This window comes from Nuphar pumila, chromosome 9 (genome assembly GCF_984573655.1).
Source record: "Nuphar pumila chromosome 9, dmNupPumi1.hap1.1, whole genome shotgun sequence".
Lineage (NCBI taxonomy): Eukaryota > Viridiplantae > Streptophyta > Magnoliopsida > Nymphaeales > Nymphaeaceae > Nuphar > Nuphar pumila.
This window is the reverse complement of record NC_143257.1, coordinates 9,989,897-10,012,639: the sequence shown is the minus strand read 5'-3', so window position 1 is coordinate 10,012,639 and position 22,743 is coordinate 9,989,897.

Here is a 22,743-nt window from a genome sequence, read left to right as displayed (position 1 = left end):
ACGATGTCAATATATATATATATATATATATATATATATATGCTTGTTAAGATGGTGAATGATTGCATATGATTTTTGTGCTTAAACATCATTTTATTTTGGTAATTTTTGTGGATTTATGCATATTATAAACTGAGTTTTCCAACATTGATGAGCTAGAGAGTCGACCCTTGTGTTGTAGGGGTCGACCCTCTGCTGTTTTACAACCAATTGATGGTTCTGAACACACAGAAGTCGATCCCTACACTGCAAGAGTTGGCCCCTGTTAGTTCTGTGTGTGGACCAGACCCGAAGGTCAACGCACTCTTTTGGAGAGTCTACTCTCGAGTGCCCAACATCTCTTTGTATTTTGAGGCGACCCTCCATATTTTGAGTTAACTCTCAGCATTATGAAATATCTTTTTGTATTTTGAGTCGACCATTTATATTTTGAGTTGACTCACAGTATTATGAAACATCTCTTTGTATTTTGAGTTTAACCTCCATATTTTGAGTCGCCTCTCAGCATAATAAAACATTTCTTAGTATTTTGAGTCGACACTCCATATTTTGAATGGACTCTAACATTATGAAATATCTCTTAGTATTTTGAGTCAACCCTCCATACTTTGAGTCGACTCTCAGCATTATGAAACATCTCTTAGTATTTTGAGTTGACCCTCAGCATTATGAAACGTCTCTTGGAATTCTAAGTCGAACCATGCTAACTTATCATTATGCATGCCAGGAATAATTTGTGTATGAGTTATGCATGCTGGAATGATATTTTGATAAATAGTGTCATACATGAGGGAAATGAAATGGTGCATATCGTCTGCAAGAAAATGATAGATAAACTGATTTTTTAAGAAAAACTTTATGTTCAACTTAACAATTGTTTTGAAATGTTATTATTAAAATTAATAAAATATTCTGGTATGGCTTATCATTAAAGTTTTGAGAAATTATGAGTTCAGAAATGTTTTTCTATAATTATGAAAGAGTTTCATATTTAAAAATTTGTCGGAAAGGTTTTTTGAAAACTTTGGAAGTTGGTATACTTTGGAAAAGTATTTCTTTAAATTTCAAAAGTGCGTACTTTTCAGTAATCTTGAATAATTTCAGACTCGGTGTATTCTTTAAAGTCTTTCAAAAATCTAGATATTGGTAGATTTTTAAATATTAAAAAAAATATTCACAGAATTGTGTGCTCTTAGATTTGTTTCTAAAATTTTGATAGATAGCATACTCTTGGATTTGTTAGGATATTTTGAAACTTTCTACTAATTAGATGTGTATTCTTGTTTTGAGATTGGTATTAGGAACGGTGTCATATAGGAGTCGACCCTGGTACTTGAGAGTCAACACCTAAATGCTTCATGAACTTTTGGGCGAATGCATTGGTTTGAGTTCGATAGTCCAAGGAGGGATCCAAATCATGTTGAGATGCATGGTATGATGCATGTGAGTGAGATTATGATCTCGATTACAGGTTTTTATCTGGTATACATCAGCATGTATGCAGGTGTGCATATGATCCTATGGAATATATATATATATATATATATTAGGTAAAATATATGGTTGGTTTATGAACATCATATAGTTACGAGGATCATTAGTAGCATTCATAGAGTAACGTTTGGTATATAACAATAGACTAGTGATTAGGATCATGATAGATGTTTGCAGATGCATAGGTCCAAGTGGACTCCATATCATGCTGTGGGTTTTCATAAAAATGCTTGTTTTATAAATTTACCCCTAATAGTTGTTTTTAACCTTGGGAAATGGATTGTCCCAAGTATGAGCTTACTGTAGATGACAGTGAGGCTAAGCCTACTATAGTATGCAGTAGGGCCTAGTTGAACATGATGTTTGGGGCACAAGGGTAACCCCCAATGTACAATTAAGAGTTAGCATAAGAAACTGATAATCTTATAAGTTAAGAACTTATTGTAACTCGTAGGGCAAGGCATGTTGTTAATAATGAATGTTAATAAAAGCTAAAATAAGTTACACAAAAATTGAAGGTTATGCCCTGAAAGATGGGGTGACCTATAAATGGACTCGGCTAGTTGAGTGAGTTAGCACCAACCCCATCGGATGTTGAGTTGTCAGCGATGGTAGCTCTTGAACCCCGTCTTGGTCACTGAGGGTAAACCAGTCCCCAACCACGGTGGCTTAGGGGATGAGAATTCTTTATGGAGGAAGTCCAACTCTGTACCCTAGCAGTAGTATACTATGACTTTCAAGGGAAAGAAACACCTTGATGAAGGGTTTTGAACTCCTAGTGTAGGTGTAACTGTGTGCTCATAGCGATAATAAAGGATGTAACTTATAAGTATTTAAAAATATCCCCCCATGTAGACCGATGAGCCTAGAGCAGCCTGGGTAGTGGTGGCCCCATAGAAATATTGTACCTAATATCGAAATAAGTAAAATTGCATCATGTAGAGCAAAAGAGAAAGATTAATAATCTATGCTCATGCATTTAATTTACGCATATGTGTTGCTCTTTCTCTTAGATTGAGGTGAAGTTGAGTTAGATCTTGTAGAGAGTTGGATGTTGGGACTCGTTTTGAGCCACAAATTTGGTTGGAGTCTGGTTTGACTATGACCTATTCATTCGCTATTGCAAGATGGGCGGTTGATTTTTTGGTGCGACTGTAGTTGATCTCATCCCCTACAATTTAACCTTTTTTAGGTGCTCCTAGGTTGGCGACATCGGTTGGCGATGGATACGGAAGACCTCAGATGCGCTGGAGAGGAACTTAGACTTTTTTTATTCTTGAGATCATTATTACTTATTTTGGGTCTGGTTGTGTTTTGAAACCCTTATATTTTAAAATATATTGTAATCCTTTGTGGATTATTTTTGTAAACAATGTGGATAATTCACCGAAATTTTGTATGGAATTTAAAAATATGTATATAAAATGGTTTTATTCGTGCAAATGAGATTCTGATTGTAAAGCATTTCCTTTCCATCACTTGGGTTTTAAAAAGGGAATTTAAAATAGTATTTGTCTTTCCATTATGTCAATCCCTTTTAAGTTATTCTAAAAAAAAGAGGCTCAAATTTTGTCGGTATGTCACTATTTTGGTATGGGAGCTGAGTTGTTAGAATGGTCCAAGGTTCGATGCAAAACTCTGAGTTCAACATCCTGTCGATAGCCTGACCCTATTAGAGTGGGTAATAGTTTTGAGTAGGGTTTTTTTAATAATAATTACTTGTTTGAGTTGTTATATAGTATATATATATAGTGATTAAAGGGCAAGCAAGAGGGGTTTCATGATGGAAATCGTTGCTACCCTGACTCTATCCACAGAACTACAAGCTCCATGGGGAGTGTCATATAAGAGATTCATAGATTTGAATCTCCCTTCATTTATGAAAAAATATGACCCAAAACATGCCAAGAGTTGGATCCAAGAGGTCAAAGACATATTTGGGATTTTTGGAGTCCCAAACGAGAAGAAGACCTTGTTTGAGTTTTACCGATTGATTGAGGACACAACTAAGTGGTGGAAGACCACTAAACATATTCATTTTGGAAACATTTCCACTATTACTTGGGAAGAATTTTGATCTGAATTCTTGAAAGTATACTTCTCTGATTTCTCAAATAGGAAGGCATAAGAATTTTTTGAGATGAAGCAAGGCAACTCTTTATTGTTAGAGTATTGGAGCAAGTTCCAACATCTATAAAGGTACTGCCCGAATACATTTTCAAATGAGAAGGCTCGAGCGATGAAGTTCGCCCAAGGACTTAATGATGGTCTTCACACCAAGGTCCTTGGGGGATGACCGCAGATGTTGCTTGAGGCAATAGAGGCATCAAACATTCTAGATAAAGACTGAAGATCCTCTAAGAAGAATCAGTCTGAAGAAGGTCAGTCATCATCTTCCTCAGGAGCAAAGAAGGATTCTTAGAAGTCCTTTAAGAAGCCATTCCATAAGAACAACCAGCAGAACTAGAAGCCAGCTCCATACTAGAGGCCGCAGGAGTTTAGGGGTAAACAATGGTAGAAGTAATAGAGGCAGACTAAGGGGCAATGCCGGAGATATTAGTGAGATCACTAGGGTCAACCTTGTCCCTGTGAGACTAGAGCATGTTTTCACTATGGCTAAAATGGCCATTTCATCAGATTTTATCAATAAAGGTTGGCTATGCCTTAGCCTTTGTAGTAGTGATCGATGTTGTCGTAGATTCAGTATCAACCCGCTCAGCAGCAGCAGCTCTAGCCAGCACGGTAGCAGATTAGAGTTATTGGTCGTGTGTAGAGTCCGACAACTGATGAAGTCGGCATGAGCATGGGTCATCAAGTCATCGAAGGTACTGTAGATATTGTTGATTTCTCTGCACATGTTTTGTTCGATTTCGGTGTGACCCATTCCTTTGTGTCAAAGGATTTTGCTCAACTGTTGGAAATTCTGGCAGTTGAGATGGATAAATGTGTAGCAATAACCACATCGACAGGAGGGAAGTCATTTTATGTTTTGCATTATCCGAGGACAGCCACATCGATCAAAGATCAAGTGTTTTCAGCTAACCTTATCCTCCTTGAGATTACAGGTTTTGATGTCATTCTCAGGATGGATTGGCTTAGCAAGCACTTCACTAGTTGGAGTGTCATGCGCTTAGGGTCCTATTGGAGAGACCTGGTCAGCCCTTAGTAGAGTTTTATGTGGTTCGACCTTCCAACAATAGAAAGGTGATCTCATCATTGAAATCTTCAAGATTCGTATGTTGTGGAGGACAAATATTCTTCGCTAGCATGGTTGCCTTGAACCATAGGGATGTACCGATCTATGATGTGGAGATTATACGTAAGTTTGTAGACATATTTGTGGAAGTCTAGCCTGGATTGTCGTCACTTAGAGATGTGGAGTTTTCCATCGATTTGGTGCCTGGTATAACACCTGTGTCCAAAGCACCATATCGTATGGTGTCAGCTGAGTAACAAAGCTAAAGAAGCAGCAGGAAGAATTGTTGGAGCAAGGTTTTATCTGGCTGAGTGTTTCAGCGTGGGGAGCTCCTATTCTTTACGTTAAGAAGGACGATTTGTGATGATTGTATATCGATTATAGGATGCTCAATCAGGTAATGATTAAGAACAAGTATCCATTTTTGAGGATCGAGGATCTGTTTGATTAGCTCAAGGCGACCAATGTGTTCTCCAAGATAGATCTGAGCACTGATTACCATCAATTATGTATTGGAGCAGAGAATATGCCGAAGACAACATTTTGTATTCGATGTGGGCATTATGCATTCTTAGTGATATCGTTTGGGTTGATGAATGCTCCTGCAGTCTTCATGGACCTGATGAATCATGTCTTTTGTCAATAACAAGATCAGTTCATCATATTTTTCATTGATGATATTTTGGTGTATTAGAAGAATGAGGAGCAACATAGAAGTCATCATCGTATTTTGATGGAGACACTGTGAGAATATAAGCTCTTTTCTAAGTCCCTAAAGTGTGAGTTTTGGCTTGAGCGTGTGATGTTTTTGGGTCATGTTATCTGTGGTAATGGTATCTAGTTAGACCTAGCAAAGGTAGAAGCAGTGATGGCTTGGAATCCACCGAAGAGCATCATGGAAGTTCGTAGATTGTTGGGTCTAGCGGGTTACTATAGGGCATTCATTTGGGATTTTGCCAAAATAGCGACCCTGGTGACGAAGCTGTTAAAGAAACAAGCCAAGTATGTGTGGACTCCGCTGTGTGATGAGAGCTTCAAGATTCTTAGAGAGAAGTTAATTTCAGCCCCAGTGTTAGCCTTACCTAGTAGTTCTACAGGCTTTATTATCTATAGTGATGCCTTGGGTATTGACTTAGGTTGTGTTTTAATGCAGCATGGTTGAGTTATCATTTCTGCCTCAAGATAATTGAGGACCCATGAGCGTAATTATCTAACTCACGATTTGGAGCTTGCTGCAACTGTTTTTGCCTTAAAAATATGAAGACATTATCTATATGGCAATACTTTGAGGTCTTCTCTAATCATAGGAGTATCAAGTATATCTTCTCTCAGAAGGAGCTAAATTTGAGGCAAAGGAAATGACTGGAGTTTCTAACGGATTACAATTTTAATATATCATACCATCCAGAAAAGGCCAATGTGGTTGCACATGCCTTGAGCAGGAAGACTTTGATCTCATGCCTGATCAATCAAGATTGGAATCTTTTTACAGTGTTTTATTGATTGGAATTTCAATCATGTTTTATGTTTGAATCTGGTCGCCATACTAGAGATTTTGGATAAGATCGCTTCTACTCAGAAAGCCAATCTTGATTTTGAGAAGTTCGTAGTAGAGGCCAGTAAGGACAATTCTTGTTTCTTGTGCAGTAGTGATAGAGTTATTTGTTTCATATAGAGATTGTGGGTTAATGATGTTCCCACCTTAAGAGAAGAGATTTTAGCAGAGGCTCACTAATTGAGGTACTCTATTCATCTCGGTGGAGTTGTATGAAGAAGGATGTTGTTGATTTTGTTGTAAGATGTCTCACCTACCAACAGGTGAAGATAGAGCAACAGAGACCTAGAGGAGTTCTACAATCTTTAGTTATCTCATAATGGAAGTGGGATGATATCACCATGGATTTTGTTGTTGCTCTGTCAAAAACTAGTAGAAATAACAACATGATTTGGGTGATTGTGGATAAGTTGACAAAGTCAGCTTATTTCTTGCTGATTAGTAAGAGCAGATCTTTGGAAAAGATGGAAGATTTGTATGTTGATGAGATTGTTCATCTTCACAACATTCCATAATCCATTATATCAGATTGTGATCCACGTTTCACTTTGCAATTTTGGCAACAGTTATAGAGCGCGCTTGGTATAAAGTTAAAGTTCAATACTGCTTTTCATCCTCAGATAGATGGTCAATCAGAAAGGACTATTTAGACCTTGAAGGATATGCTTTGTACTTGTGTTTTGGAATAGTCTAGTGAGTAGGATAAGCATATTAAGCTTGCAGAGTTTGCATATAATAATAGCTATCATGTGAGTATTCAGATGGCCCTATATGAGGCTTTATACAGTAGGCCATACGATCACTGAACTATTGGAGCGAAGTTGGGGAGCGAGCTCTTGAGTTAGCAGAGATTATTCAACATTACTCAAATCAAGTACAAATGATTTGCCAAAAGCTATTGATAGCTCAAAGTAGGCAAAAGAGTTATACTTATAAGAGGTATAGAGATCTAGTTTTTACAGTAGAAGATCATGTATTTGTGAAGATCACCACTCATAGCGTTTTCCATTTTCGTAGGAAGGAAAAGTTGAGAACTAGGTACGTCTAACCTTGAGGTTCTGAAAAGATTTGGTGCATCAGCTTATCATATGGCCTTACTACCGCAATTTTTGTCAGTTCACAACGTGTTTCATATTTCAATGTTGAGTAAGTATATGAGTGATCCATCTCACGTGATTCAGATTGAAGATCTAGAGGATTTAACAATGGAAAAGAGCCCTATTAAGATAGTAGATCATCGAGATAAGGTCTTAAGGAACAAGGTGATTCCACTTGTCAAAGTGCGGTGGTAGCACCATGACATTGAAGAATGCACTTGGGAGCTAGAAGTTGATACACAATCAATACCCTACATTGTTTGCTTGAATTTCGAGGATAATTTTTTTTTAGTATGGTAGATTATAATATCTGGCATCTTTTTGATATTCTTACTGATTTGGATAATTATAGATAATGGGGATTTTATATGAATATTTCATGATTTTTTAGTATACGGTTGCGATTGTATCAAAATTTTGATGAAAATGTTTTTATTTCATCGAAAATGGAGGTTAAATGCATCTTAAGCGTACCTGTCAAGTTTCAGGACTTTAGGAGTCAACTCCCCTTAAGAAGAGTTGACCCCTATTCGCGGGCCATATGAAAGAAGGCCTGGGAGTCGAACTGTGCTAAGGAGTCGACCCCTTTTAACAATCTCTAAGATTTTGGGCTCGAGGATCAACCCTCTCTATAGAGAGTCGACCCAAGATATTGGAGAATGACCCACACGGGCTAGGATTGGATCCGAATGTTGGATCCAACCCCGAACAGATCTGGTTGGGTCTATTTGGACCAGATCCGGATCTTTCACTCTAGATTCAGACCCACTTTCCTTCTTCCAAAAACGTTCATGGGTTTTACCTATGGTTTTGGATACACTTAACACTTGTTAGGAATGAGCTCTTGCATGCAGGGCTTGGTGTTGCCACTTGGAAACACCAAAATCCTCCCTCTACCCTATAAATACCTCACACTTTGCTCCTTTTTCACTCACAACTCTCATAAGAGTTCTCTCTCTCTCCATACTTGTCTCCCTCTCTCACCCTTGTGGATGACTGCACCTCCAACCACCACCTGAGCCACCAGCCACCAGCCACCGCCGAGTTGAGCTCGGTTCTGCCTCCCTCTTTCCTTGTAGAAACCCAACTTGCCAAGTCCCTCTTTTTTCTAGTCTCATGTTGCCTTTCATCGCTACAGCCTTGTTATATATGTGAATGCCGTCAAAATATTTTGAAGGAGAATACCCAAGGCTGGAAGTTCTAAGATTTTCTGTTTCTCTCATATTTCCAAGGTAGGGGACTTGATCTCTCTTCTAGTGGTAGCGACATGCATAGGAATAATGCATGATTTAGAATAATATTTCTGAAATGTCTGAATTTGAATGCATATCATGCTAGTTGTTTTCATAAATGAACTAAAGGTCTTCTTATGTGAATTTCTCGGCCTCGTACGATGCGTAAATATATATATATATATATATATATATATATATATATATATATATATATGTGTGTGTGTGTGTGTGTGTGTGTGTGTGTGTGTGTGTCAAGATGGTGAATGATTGTATATGATTTTTGTGCTTAAACATCATTTTATTCTTGTAATTTGTGTGGATTTATGCATATTATAAATTGAGTTTTTCCATGTTGATGGGCTGGAGAGTCGACCCCTGCATTGGAGGAGTCGACCCTCTATTTTACACCTGATTGATGGTTCTAAACACACAAGAGTCGACCCCTGCACTGCAGAGTCGACCTCTCTCAGTTTTGTGTGTGGACCAGACCCGAGGGTTGACCCACTCTTTTGGAGAGTAGACTCTCAGGTGGCCAACATCTCTTTGTATTTTGAGTCGACCCTCCATATTTTGAGTAGACTCTCAATATTATGAAACATCTCTTTGTATTTTGAGTCGTCCCTCCATATTTTGAGTCGACTCTCAGCATAATGAAACATCTCTTAGTATTTTGAGTCGACCCTCCATATTTTGAATCGACTCTCAGCATTATGAAACATCTCTTAATATTTTGAGTCGACTCTCCATATTTTGAGTCGACTCTTAGCATTATGAAACATCTCTTAGTATTTTGAGTTGACCCTTCATATTTTGAGTTGATCCTCAACAGTATGAAACATCTCTTGGTATTTTGAGTCAACCCATGCCAGAAATAATTTTTGTATGAGTTATGCATGCTGGAATGATATTATGTTAAATAGTATTATACATGAGGAAAATGAAATGGTGTATATCGTCTGCAAGAAAATGATAGTTAAACTGAATTTTTAAGAAAACTATTGCGTCAACTTAACAATTGTTTGAAAAGGTTATTATTAAAATTAATAAAATATTTTGGTATGGTTTATCATTTAAAGTTTTGAGAAACTACGAGTTTGGAAATGCTTTTCTATAATTATAACAGAGTTGCAAATTTAAGAAATTTTTAGAAAGGTTTTTTGAAAACTTTAGAAGTTGGTATACTTTGGAAAAGGATTTCCTGCAATTTCAAAAGTGCCCACTTTTCTAAAATCTTGAATATTTTTAGACTTCGGTGTATTCTTTAAAGTCTTTTGAAAATCTAGATATTGGTAGGTTTATAATTCAAAAAAAAATCACAGAATTGTGTGCTTTGTAGATTTGTTTCTGAAATTTTGAGAGATAACAGACTCTTGGATTTGTTAGGATAAAGATTTTAAAATTTTCTGCTTAGATGTGTATTTCTATTTTGGGGTTTGTACGAGAAATGGTGTCATAAAAAAATTTACTTTTAGAGTTGTGTTCTTTGTAGATTTGTTTCTAAAATTTTAAGAGATAGCACTCTTGGATTTGTTAGGATAAAGATTTTAAAATTTTCTACTTAGATATGTATTTCTGGTTTTGGATTGATACTAGAAATGGTGTCATACAGGAGTCAACCCTGGTACTTGAGACTCGACCCATGAACGCTTTACAAAGTTTTGGATGAATGCATGAGTTTGAGTTCGGTAGTCCAATGAGGGACCCAAATCATGAGATGCATTTTAGTGAGATTATGATCTTGATTATAGATTTTTAACCGATAGACATCATCATATATGTAGTTGTGCATATGGTCTTATGGAATATATATACAGTAGGTAAAATATATGGCTGGTTTATGAACATTATATGGTTACTAGGATCAGTGGCATTCATGAAGTAATATTTCACATATTACAATAGACTAGTGATTAGGATCATGATAGATGTTTGCAGATGCGTAGGTCCGAGTGGACTACACATCATGCCATGGGTTTTTGTAAAAATGCTTGTTTTATGAATTTACCCCTAGTAGTTGTATTTGATCTTGGGAAATGGATTGCCCTGGGTATGAGCCTATTGTGGATGACAGTGAGGCTAAGCCTACTGTGGTTGGCGGTAAGGCCTAGTTGGACATGATGTTTGGGGGCATAAGGGTGACCCTAAATGTACAACTAAGAGTTGGCACAAGAAATTGATAATCTCATAAGTTAAGAACATGTTGTAACTTGTAGCACAATGCCCTATGTACCTACACGGTGTAAGATGAGAATTAAATTAATAATGAATATTAATTAAAGATGAAATAAGTTATACAAAGATTCGAGGTTACGTCCTAAAAGATGGGATGACCTATAAATGGACTAAGTTAGCATTAACCCCATAGGATGCTAAGTTGTCAGCGAAGGTGGCTCTTGGACCTCATCTTTATCATTGAAGGTGGACCAGTCTCCAACCACGATGGCTTTGGGGATGAGGATTCCTTATGGAGGAAGTTCAGCTATGTACACTAGCAGTAATGCACTACAACTTTTCAGAGAAAGGAACGCCTTGATGAAGAGTTCTGATATTATGCATTGTTTTTTTAAACAATGTGGATTGTTCATCGAAATTTTCTATGGAATTTGGAAATATGTATATAAAATTGTTTTTTTAACTGTGCAAATGAGATTTTGATTGTAAACCATTTCATTTCCATCATTTGGGTTTTAAAAAGGGAATTTCAAATAGTATTTGTCCTTCTGCTATGTCAATCCCTTTTAAGTTATTCTAAAATAAAAAGATGCTCAAATTTTGTTGGTTCATCATAGTAAGTGGTTGGAAGAGGGAGATAAAAATACCTCCTTTTTTCACTTCCTTAGCAAAGGCAATGTTAAAAAGAATCGCATCTCCTTCCTCCTCTGGAAACAACACAATTATCAATGATGCAAGGAAGAAGCCATAAATTATTTTTCCCACCTCTTTGAAAAATCTGCAAGAGTAACCCCGACTTTTGAAGGCATCAGGGAGCCTAGTGTGATAGAAAGTGAGAATGCTTCCTTGATGGAAGAAGTAACATCAGAGCAAACAAACAATTTTTGAATTGGAAGGTTTAAGCTCGCCCAGACCAGACAGGTTTCTGGGCTTTTTCTTTCAGAAATATTGGCATATAGTTGGTCAGGACGTCTCAAACATTGTTAGGAACTTTTTCCATTCTGGTAAGCTCTTGAAGAAGGTAAACTGCACCAATATTGCACTGATTATGAAGGTCAAGGGCGCAAATAGTTTAACCCCTGTTTGGACCAATCGGACTCTGCAATTTTATCTATAAAATCATCACGATGATCATGGTAAATAGAATGAGGGGAATGCTAGACCGCATAATCAGTCAAAACCAACAAGCCTTTTTGAAACAACTTCAGGGATTCAGATTAGTAAAGAAAAATTTATGTTCATAGCTTTTAATATGCCTCATCATATGGTGGAAGCGATATCTTAGAGAAGTGGATGGTTGGCTAAGCAACTCCCTATCAACTATCTTATTTTACCCTTATTCAGGGGAAAACTTGGTAAAGCCATGTGTGAACCACTGATGAATAAGTTCAGATTGAGAACAGAAATGTGGGCAGGAAAATGGATCTCTATGGCAGCTCGAATCATACTAGCACGTGTAGTTTTGCATTCCTTTCTGATCTTTTAGATGGGGGCCTTTTGTATCCCTACAACAGTCATCTCAGCTATGGAAAAAAGCATTTGTAGGTTTATTTGGAAAGGTGTCAAGAAAGGAACCCATGCTTATTTAATATGGTGGGATAAGGTATGTAAGCCATAGGAGGAAGGAGGTATGGGCATTCAAAAAATGGAGGAGATGAACCAGGAATGTTTAGCCAAACTCTATGGATTTCTGTTAATATTTGGTGCAGATGAAGTAAGAGACTATTGAGTAGAAATCACCTTTTGTTATTACATTTTTTTTTAGATCAAACTCTATTGAGGCGTTTCACTAATCACTTGGTGAGCACCTCTAAAACAAAAAAAAAATCATGAAACACACACACACACACATATATATATATATATATATATATATATATATATATATATATATATATATATATATATATATATATATATATATATATATTGCACTTTTAATAAATTCACTGTTTTGTTTGGATATTTGACCAGGTTGGTTGAAAATCAATGGAGCTAAAGTTAAAAGCAAAAGCTTATCTGGTAGGAGCAGTTAGTGCACGTCACCTTGTGTTGGAGACGTTGCAAGTTTAAAACCCAATGATACGGTTGGGTAACTGATAAGGGTCAGATTAAGCCCAGTTTTTTTGGATTTATAACTTGAAGAAACTGCACCCAACACAAAGATTGGCCGCACTGGTTCAGCCTGTCATACCTACGGTCGTCATACCCGTAGCGTAAAACTCTGAGGCTAAGACCCCCGCCCCTTGGGCCTATGCTAGGTGTTGGCTTGCGCAGAGAGGAGACACCCATGAAAATGGAACCTTGACCACCAGTCAAATGGCCAATGCCCCACCCCACTATGCCAACTCCCCTTAGGACAGACTATCCTTAGTTTGCCTATTAAAAAGACAAAAAAAAGTATTGTGAAAATGCATCAGTATTTTGTGAAATGGTCATTGCCTTATCGGAATTTTGCAAAAATGTCCTTGCCTTACTTTTTTGACAAAAACACTCTACCTTTTGTGATGTTCATGCAAAGTGGCCCTTTCATCGGAAGGCTGTTGAATGTAGGATGGAGGTTTCGCAAATTTTGGCTGTTTTGGATCCAGAATCCTGTGTATTTAGATGTTCTGAATCCAAACCATTCGCATCTCTAGCTAGGCCCTGATCATGGTTAAATGGCTGAATAAAATGACAATTCTACCATACTTAAAATGTGAGCTGCCATCTTCTTTCAAACATTGAGTGCATAGCCCTTTCTCGTACCCGACATACCTTCCGACATTCTTGGTGGCTCCCCAACGACTCTCTTTGAAGGAAAATAAAATGACCTATCCAAACCCTTTATTGATAGGGTCACATGGCCGCCCAGGGCCTCAAAAGAATATATATATATATATATATATATATATATATATATATATATATATATATATATATATATATATATATATATATATATTTCATATACTGAGGGCCTCCAATGAAAAAAAATATGAAGAAATATGGGCCCCCAATGAAATATGCTTAAGGCCTCAACTTTCCTTGAGCAGTCCCTGTTCATGGACGGATATTTGTGTTTAGGTATGGTAATGGACCGGGGCAGATGCGGGAGACAAGGTCTCCATCCCCACCCTAATCCCCGCACGGGTTTTGATTTTAACCACCATTCCCGTTTCATGTTCTCCATCCCCGGTCCAAACAGGGCGAGGCAGGGCCCCATTTCTCCCTCGTCCACTACCATCCCTAAAGGAGATTGAATCGTCGAAGGGTTGACCGCACCGACCAGAAGAAGGAGAGGAAGGATAGCTTACTAGAGAAGCGGCGACCCAAAGAAGGAGAGGGTCATTTTAGCTTTAGGGTTAGAAATTAGGAATATATATATATATATAATGGATTTTAAAGGAGTTATTGATTTTCTCTTTTGTTTGGAAGCATAGCTAACTCTTTTAAGGATTCGGGCTTTCAACTCCTCCTGATTCCTCACCATGTTTGGCTGTAAGTGAGTGTAGTATAAGTAGAGGTGGGCAATGAGTCGGGCAGCCCGACCCGACCCGTCATGTGCTGGGCTTGGGCCTATAAATTAGGTCCAAGTTTAACCCAAATCAATCTTAGGATTCATTGTCAAGAGAGTCTCATGTTCAGCCTTCTGTCAAACTGATTGGGTCCCACCCGAACCTCTCAAAAATCTGTGTGGCTGCTTCTTGTATCAGGCACTTGTCTCAAGTGAAATCCATTTCAAATCTACTTGGATCTCGTATTGACAAAGTTGCAGTTAATGCATCCAGTTTAAGGATGATCAAGCTATCTTGCTCAAAATCATGCAAATCCTGCTTCTCAACTTCCCACTTCATGTCTTTGCTGATCTTTTAGGAGATCCTAGTTTGCATTTAGATTCTCATGAAGATTGCAACATGGAACCCTCTTCAATTGCCCTGAAAAGAAAGCATGTGTAGGTAATTGGATCCGAAATTATCACTTGGATGTTATAGAGATCCTTGAGTCCAAGATATCTTTGGTAGATTCCTCCACTCAAAATATGTGGAGGCATTCCTCTTTTCAATTTTTGTAGACTCAAGGAAGGTCGAGTAGTATATGCTCCTCTACTAGAGAGGAGCAAGTATTTATAACTGAGGGGAGTGGTGCACATGGATAAGTCTCCAACCAATTTCATCTTCCTACTTTAGTTGAGACTTTCTTAATTACAAGAAGTTTGATTACAAAAAGACTCCATGTTACAAAGAGACTTTTTAACGTTGGACTCCAGGCTTTGAGAATTCTTGAAACCTTCTTCATGATCGATTTCTTCGGACTCATCACATAAGGACTTCATTTGAGATGTGGACTCCATGTGAGACGTGGATCTTGTGTTGGACATGGACTCTAAGGTGGTCCAGAAAACTCCTTCAACACACCCTCTCAAGTCAATCTTCTTGAGATTGAGTTTGTCTCTCAACTGACTAAATTGTGGTCTTACAAGCGATTTCGATAGTATATATGCCAACTATTATTATAAAGAGATAAATTTAATCTTAATTTTCTATTGTAATATTTGAGAATTTTTAAATGTGGAATTGAAGGTAATTGCATTAATTTATGTAAATTCAGATCTAGAACTGATCCAAACCATTCAGTATCAGGTTAAATATAAGATGGAACGATCCAGACCATGAAATCTGGTTTGAAGAGAAGACGGAGCAGTTCTAAAACTAGAGGAACGATCTGAACTAGATTCGGATCTATAGAGAATCCAGAAAATTCATTTAAGCCAAAAGAAAAGATTAGTATATACACGGGTTCGAACTTAGATCCAAACAACCCGAACCCGCAAAATAGTCCTTTCCTATTGATGGGACCTCTTGCCCATTGAGGTACCACATGGCAATCTCCTCTTCTCTCTCTTGGGTGGGTCGACACCCTCTCCTCTCCTCTCTCTCTTCTTAAAAAAAAAACACATCCTTCCTCCCTCTCACCCATGTTTTCTCCTTTTCTCTCTCATTCTTTTGGTTCACGAGGACACACTACCGCCTCTCACACCTTCCTCCAACCACCGTCAGGACACCGGGAACTAGGGGTGATCGGTTCTAGGATGGATGGTTCCTATCCTAGAACCGAAAATCATCCGCTAGAGGCCCGTTTCACAAATTGCGAACTGTGAACCACCTGCTCGTTTCATGGATCCAACCAAGAACCGAACCACCGATCCGGTTTGGTTCTGGTTGGATCCCGGTTACGGTCTTAATGCTTACCCAATTTTCTGCAAAGAAGTTATGTTTTACCTTTTTTGTAAATGGGACTATAACCATAACATCTTGAAACATCTTAAAATGGAACATTTTTTTGTAAATGGAACATCCTAAAATCATAACATATAAACCATAATATCTTGAAACTTCACAAAGATCAGGCCACAGGTACACAAAGGCCTTGAGCCTGTTTGACATATAAACCATGACATATAAACGAAGTCCAGGGGGAACATCCTGAAATCTATTACCTTATCCTCAAAGTCACAAACAAATAGAAAATTTCACAGAAAAAAAAAGAGAAAAATCCACTGGAAATCTATGTGAGGCGAGTAAGAGAAGCACTAAGCTCCATGACATGAAGCCATGGTGTCTTGACGCCTCTATTCAGACTCTACTTGGAACTTCTTCAGCCACAATTTTGGCTTCTCAACGCCTTTGTTCAGCCTCCCTTTCATTCCCCTCTCTTCAGCAAGCAAGCAAGCAAATGACATAAATCAACTTGAAAGAAAAGACTGTTCCAAGATGTAAACCCCTGAAAACAAAATCACATTTAGTATAGATGATTACTCAACAGTAAATATCAATTTGTATTAGAATTACTAGAAATGGGACTAAAACAATAAAATGAAAAATCTCACCACATATATTCCTTCCACTTCAACTTGAAAACTCTTACGTATTGTTAATCTCAGCATTAACATCATCCATATCTAATGCAAAGAAGCTATTAGATAAAACATTCACTTATTAAACATATGAAAAATACAAGATAAGAAAAGATATGGACTTACCCAATTCAAACTTTTCCACATTCTCAATGCACTCTTCAATAATACTCGGCTCAAGAACCGCTTTCAACCAACCCATATTGCAATTAGGATCGCGACTATTACCAATCACAGGTTCACCACCCAAAGTTTTGTCACAATAACTAAAAGAAGATTTCTCATAGAATTTAAACAAACGCTCAAGGGTGAATTTCGTCTCATTAAACATCTCATCGACTTTAGCACTATCTTCATAAATGAGTCCATAACAATGCCTCATATACTTCAACTTTTTTCTAGGATCCAACACCACCACAATCAACACCATCTTATTCATTTTTTTCAAAACCCCCATAATATTTGTCAAACTCATCTTTCATTTTTGCACCCGTAGCTTTCACTGCAGGATCCATAGCCTTCGACGCTGCTTTCAAATAATTATACAAAGAAGCTATCTCATCAAAATACTCAATAGAAGTGATATACAAACTCCCAGACATCCTCTTGGTGGCATCAAAAGATGTTTTCAAGAAATTGGAAAGGATAATGGCATTTTCCCAATCAACACAAGTCGGAGTCTCAAAATTAAGCTCAGCAGATAAAGAAATATCATCTTCATCCATCTTTTCAAAAGCTTTTCTTAGCTTTAATGCGGTGTCTAACATTAAGTAAGTGGAGTTCCACCTAGTGCTAACATCAAGACAAACTGAACCCTTATAAGTGGTCCTTGTACTCTCAATGTAACCTTGAAATGTTTTAGCTCTCGTAGGGGAACTCCTCACATGCCTAACCACATTTCGAATATATGCAATAGAATCACGTACCTCAGCCAAGCCATCTTTCACAGCCAAGTTCAATATATGAGCTGTGCACCTCACATGTAAAACTTCACCATCTAGGATCAATAGACTCTCTTTAGAAAATTGCCTTTTCAAATGATCAAGGGCAGTATCATTCGCACTAGCATTATCCACAGTAATTGTGGACACCTTTTTCTCGATACCCCACTCGTAGATGCATTTCTCAATCGCTTTCCCAATATCCCTGCCCTTGTGACTAGAAATCACTACAAAATTTATGATCCTTTTGTGTAATTTCCAATGTTCAGCGATATAATGTGCAGTTAGACACATGTAGTTCATATTCTGAATGGAACTCCATGTATCGGTTGTAAGTGCAATCCTAGACTTGAGCTTACGAAAGGAAGACTTCAATACTTTCTTTTCACAAAAATACAACTTCATGCAATCTCTAGCCACAGTAAATCGCGACAAATGCGTGAAGAGAGGTTGTAACTTATTGATGAAATTTTGAAATCTCACACGTTCAACTAGTGAAAAAGGTTGTTCATCGATTATAATCATCTGAACAAGCATTTTTCTACAACTCTCTTGATCAAACTTCCATGTGGTTAAGACACTAGAAGCACTGGTATTTCCCTTTGTCGCTTGAGTCCCACCTACTCTATTTGATGTAAACAATTTATACTTCTTGTCTGCATTGGCGGGATTCTTTCTACACTTTTTCACATGCTTCAACATATTTGAAGTACCATGATCAACATGGTATGAATATTGGATCCCACAATAATTGCATATCATCATAACTTTTCCGTTTGTCTTTTTTTCGCTTTCATGAAAATGAAGCCAAGCTAACGATTTTCGCTTACTACGACAAGATTCATATTCAGTTACCTTGTTCGCGTCGGCTGACTCAGCAAATCCTTCTCTATCTCTTGATTTCATTATTGGAGTCATCACACTATTGCTATTCTCTATTTCCATTGACATGGTAACAGATCCTGAATGAAAAAATAAGAGCTTGGTATGGTCAGTAATAGAGGTGACCAATCTACATTTGAGATGCTACCCTCTTATCATTGTGCTTTGCAGCCTTCTTTTTGTGGCTGTTGATATTGGATGTGATTAGTTGAGGTTTAGGCATTTTTCCTCATATTTGTGGCTCTTTCAAATGTGTTGAAATGTGTTCTACAAAAGCAAGGAAACAAGTCATGGATGCAACAGAGAGATTAGGTGGCAAGTATAGCCTCAATTTACATCCTCAATGTACCCATTTAATCGTCCAGATATCCTTTTATTTAACTCATTTCAGCTTTTAATTAGATTTTGTTTTCATTCGATGACTAGATCAGTATTTATTAGGATACTTGATGGTGATGTCTAGCTGTTGTGAACTTTCTTGTACCCTTTGCTTTTTGTGGAGTTCAGGACAGTTATCTGTGATCATCGCAAATTTTTTTCTCTCGTGGCATTCCTCTCTCTTCCTTCTCTTTTCCTTTCCAGCCTCTATTTCCTCCTTTTGAAGGGGAAAATGAAAAGACAGAAAAGAAGAGAGAAGAGAAAATAAGAGAAAGAAGAGAGGGAGGAAATATTTTGTGAAGGTCTCACTTGACCTTAATTTGAAAAGTTTTGAAAGATTACTCGCCTCCGTTTTGAAATATTTGCGAAAAAATTGGGAGACGGGATTCGCTCGTCGGTACGAGGTTTGACCATTCCTGGCACCTTTACTAGGGGTAATCAAACCAATGATTGAATTTATGCCTTTTTGCTTTGCCTAAATATTATCTAAGAATTTATTCTAAGTCTAAATGCACAAAGAATCATGTTTGTGCAATGCAAATGCAGAAATGTATGCTTTTGAGAAAACACTTTTGGAAATCTGAGATTTTCCAAGTGAAAATGTGATGATGAAATGATTTCTGAATAGTTGAATCTAACCTAGAACTTGAGATAGATCAGGAAAGATATTTGAAGTTCTAAGTTTTTGAAATAATCAAAGTTTTGGAAAAATAAATCTTAACTTTGAAAAGAATGATTTGAAGCTGAGATAAAAGAAAAAAGAAAAGAAGTTTCAAAGTCAGAAATGGACTTTGAATTTGAATTTTGAACCTTGATTTAGGAGAGGAAATGAAATTTGAAATGGAATTGAATTCCATATTCGAAGTTTGAAATCAGAATGGGATTTTTAGAAATCCAAATTAAGTTTGAAAAATAGAATTGGGTTTAAGAGATCTAGATGGGATATGATAAATGGAATTGGTTTTAGGAATTTGAAAATCAAGATAAACTTGAATTTGAAATCTGACATCTTAAATGGATTTGGATCCGAAGTCTGAGATCCAAGATGGAGTTAGATTTGAAATCGGTAATCCTAAATAGAATTTGGATCCGAAGTTTGAGATCCAAGATGGAGTTAGATCTGAAATCTGAGATCCAAGATGGGATTGGGTTTTGAAGATTTTGAATCCAATATGGAATTGGGTTCTAAATTTATAACCCAAGGTGGATTTTGGATCTTTTGAAGATCCGAAATGGGACTTTTGAAGGGGGTCTGGGTTTTGAAAAAACCATATTGTACTTCAAACTTAGGAAAAAATGAATTTTTGAGACTTAGAATCAATCTTAAAACTTTGATTTTGAATTGAGAATCAAGACTCAATCTTTAGGTATAACTTTGAAGATGAAGAATAAGTTTGATTTTGAAGTTTGAATTAAGAAGGTGAATTAGGAATTTCAAAGTTTAATTTGAACTTTGAAATTTGATTTGAATTTGGAATTGAATAAAAGTGAATTTGGAATTTCAAAGTTCAATTGGACTTTGAAATTGAAATTTGAATCTTTGAAATAAGATAGAAGAAATGAATTGAAATAGAAATTGAAGGTTTGATATTCAAGATCACCTGGATTTTGAAAAATAATTTTGAAAATATGATGCAATTCTATCCTGAATGATGAATGAATTTAAAGAATTTGAAACTAGATTTGAAAAAGCATATTTCATTCTTTAAGTAAATTAAAATAAGATTGAAGATATAATACATTCTTGACTATGGTCATTGAAGGCATTATATAATAATCATATTTGAATTCAAATGAAGAATGAAACACATTTTGGTGCCTTTATAGAGTTTAAAATGAAATTAACTCTCAATATATCATGACTATGGTCATTGATATATATTTTGAGTTAATTTTAAGTTAAACTCTGATAAATGGAGAAAATGTTTGGAAAGTATGATGATTTTTTAGAAGAGATCCAGTGTGGATCCAGTGTTATTCCATAAAAGGTGAAAATCCTAAGTTTTGTTCACACCATGACTATAGCCATTGATGCAAATAGTCAACTTAGGATTTAATCAGCTTTTATTAGAAGGGTGCACATGTCATTCGTGTTCCCATTCGTGGAGTTTTGTAAAAAAGAGAAAAATGATATGAAAACAAACAATTTCTAAGATATATATATGCTCACATTCTAATCTAGCGCAAGTAATGTAAAATTCTTATTATTATCTAACTATTACATCATTGAAATTAATTTAAAATTACAAGGGTTTTTAATTCTAGGAAAGAAAACAATAATTTTCCTATATCTCCTGCAAAACACTTGGTTAGTATGAAAGTAGAAGAGAGTTGCACATATCACATTGATTTCAAAATGCAGATGGTGAGATGCTCATATGCCACTACATTTATGATCCAAGGTATGAGAAGTGATATATACATATATATACATGCATACATATGTACCTATATATATGTGTATATATATACATATATATATATATATATATATATATATATATCACATATGACATATATGCAACATAGGTGGATGATAGCTTGTGAGATAGAGGGGGTGTAGGAAGGTCTGAAAGGCGAGTATTACTACAATGTTGGTATGGATGGAGGTGTTTCTCACAGATAATGAATGTTGTAGTGACAAAGACAAAGGTAGGGGGTGACAACAGGAGATGGTTGGGAAGTAGGTGGCAGTACTGAGGCAGCAGTGAAGATGTGGTGGAATGGGTGCTGCTAGGTGTGATGATCAAGTGGGCAATATGGTGGATGGTTGAATGCAGTGGCAACAGGTATAATACATGATGCAGCAGTAATGTATGTGTTATGAAAATTGAAAGTGTTATGTAGGAGATGTCGTGGGTTGGATGAATGGGTATGATGGGTAGCTGTGTGGTCATGGTTGAGAGGAAGTGACAGCCATGGGTGCCACGGCTGTGGTGAACAGATGTAGCCAATGTAAAAAGGGTGTAGTGGTGTTGTAGCATATGCAACAGGTGAATGTAATATAGTGGGTAAAGGTATAGGATGCTGCAGAAGGGACCGTAGCAAAAGGGAGATGGATGAGATGGGATATGTTAAAAGAGAGGATGAAATGAGGATAGAGTATATGTTATTGCTATAAAAGCAACAGGTCCAGCCAGTGTGTAGTTGATGGAAGGAGTATTGAAGGGTGGAAATAGTGGTGTAGCTGTGAGGGTAGGCTGTGCATTGATGAAGGTGAAATAGTAAAAAGGGGATACAGCCGGAATGTGAAGGCAGCAGCTGGCCCAAAGATGACCACAATTCACATGTATGATAGGACGGTGAACAACTCCAAGAATAAGTCCAACAGTTGTAAATCTCATTATAGACAGTAAAATCAATAACCACAAAACAGGTTTTTGAAAGCTCTTTTTGCAGGAGTATCCATCACCATAACTGAGAGTAGTAACATCCTTGTAGGGAATCTTTGAAACACTATGTAACTTGATTGATCTACGAGAGTCCAATGGACCAGACACCTTGCAAGGTATACCTGATGAATTAAGTGGCTCAAATGGAATGGGGCCCGAAATTGTAAACTCTATCATAGGAAATACCTGGGGAGAGGACCAGAGTTTCTGGCATACCATTTGTGTAATTCCTCTAGATTGAGGCCCAAAAGGCTTCTTAACAGTGCCTTTATATATGTTTAGTGGTCAGGAATTTGACTTTTGGCTATTAGGTCCCCTGAGCAGAATCAATTGAAACAGGGCCTGGTGTAGAAAAGTTATCCCTTTGTTGCAGAGTGGATGGTTGGCCCTGAATGTGAAGCATCACCACCAAACGATCCGATTCTTGAAGGTGTACTAGGCATAGATCCAGATGCACTTTGATTTTTAACCATCTAGAGAAATGTCAAAACATTTGATATGCTCC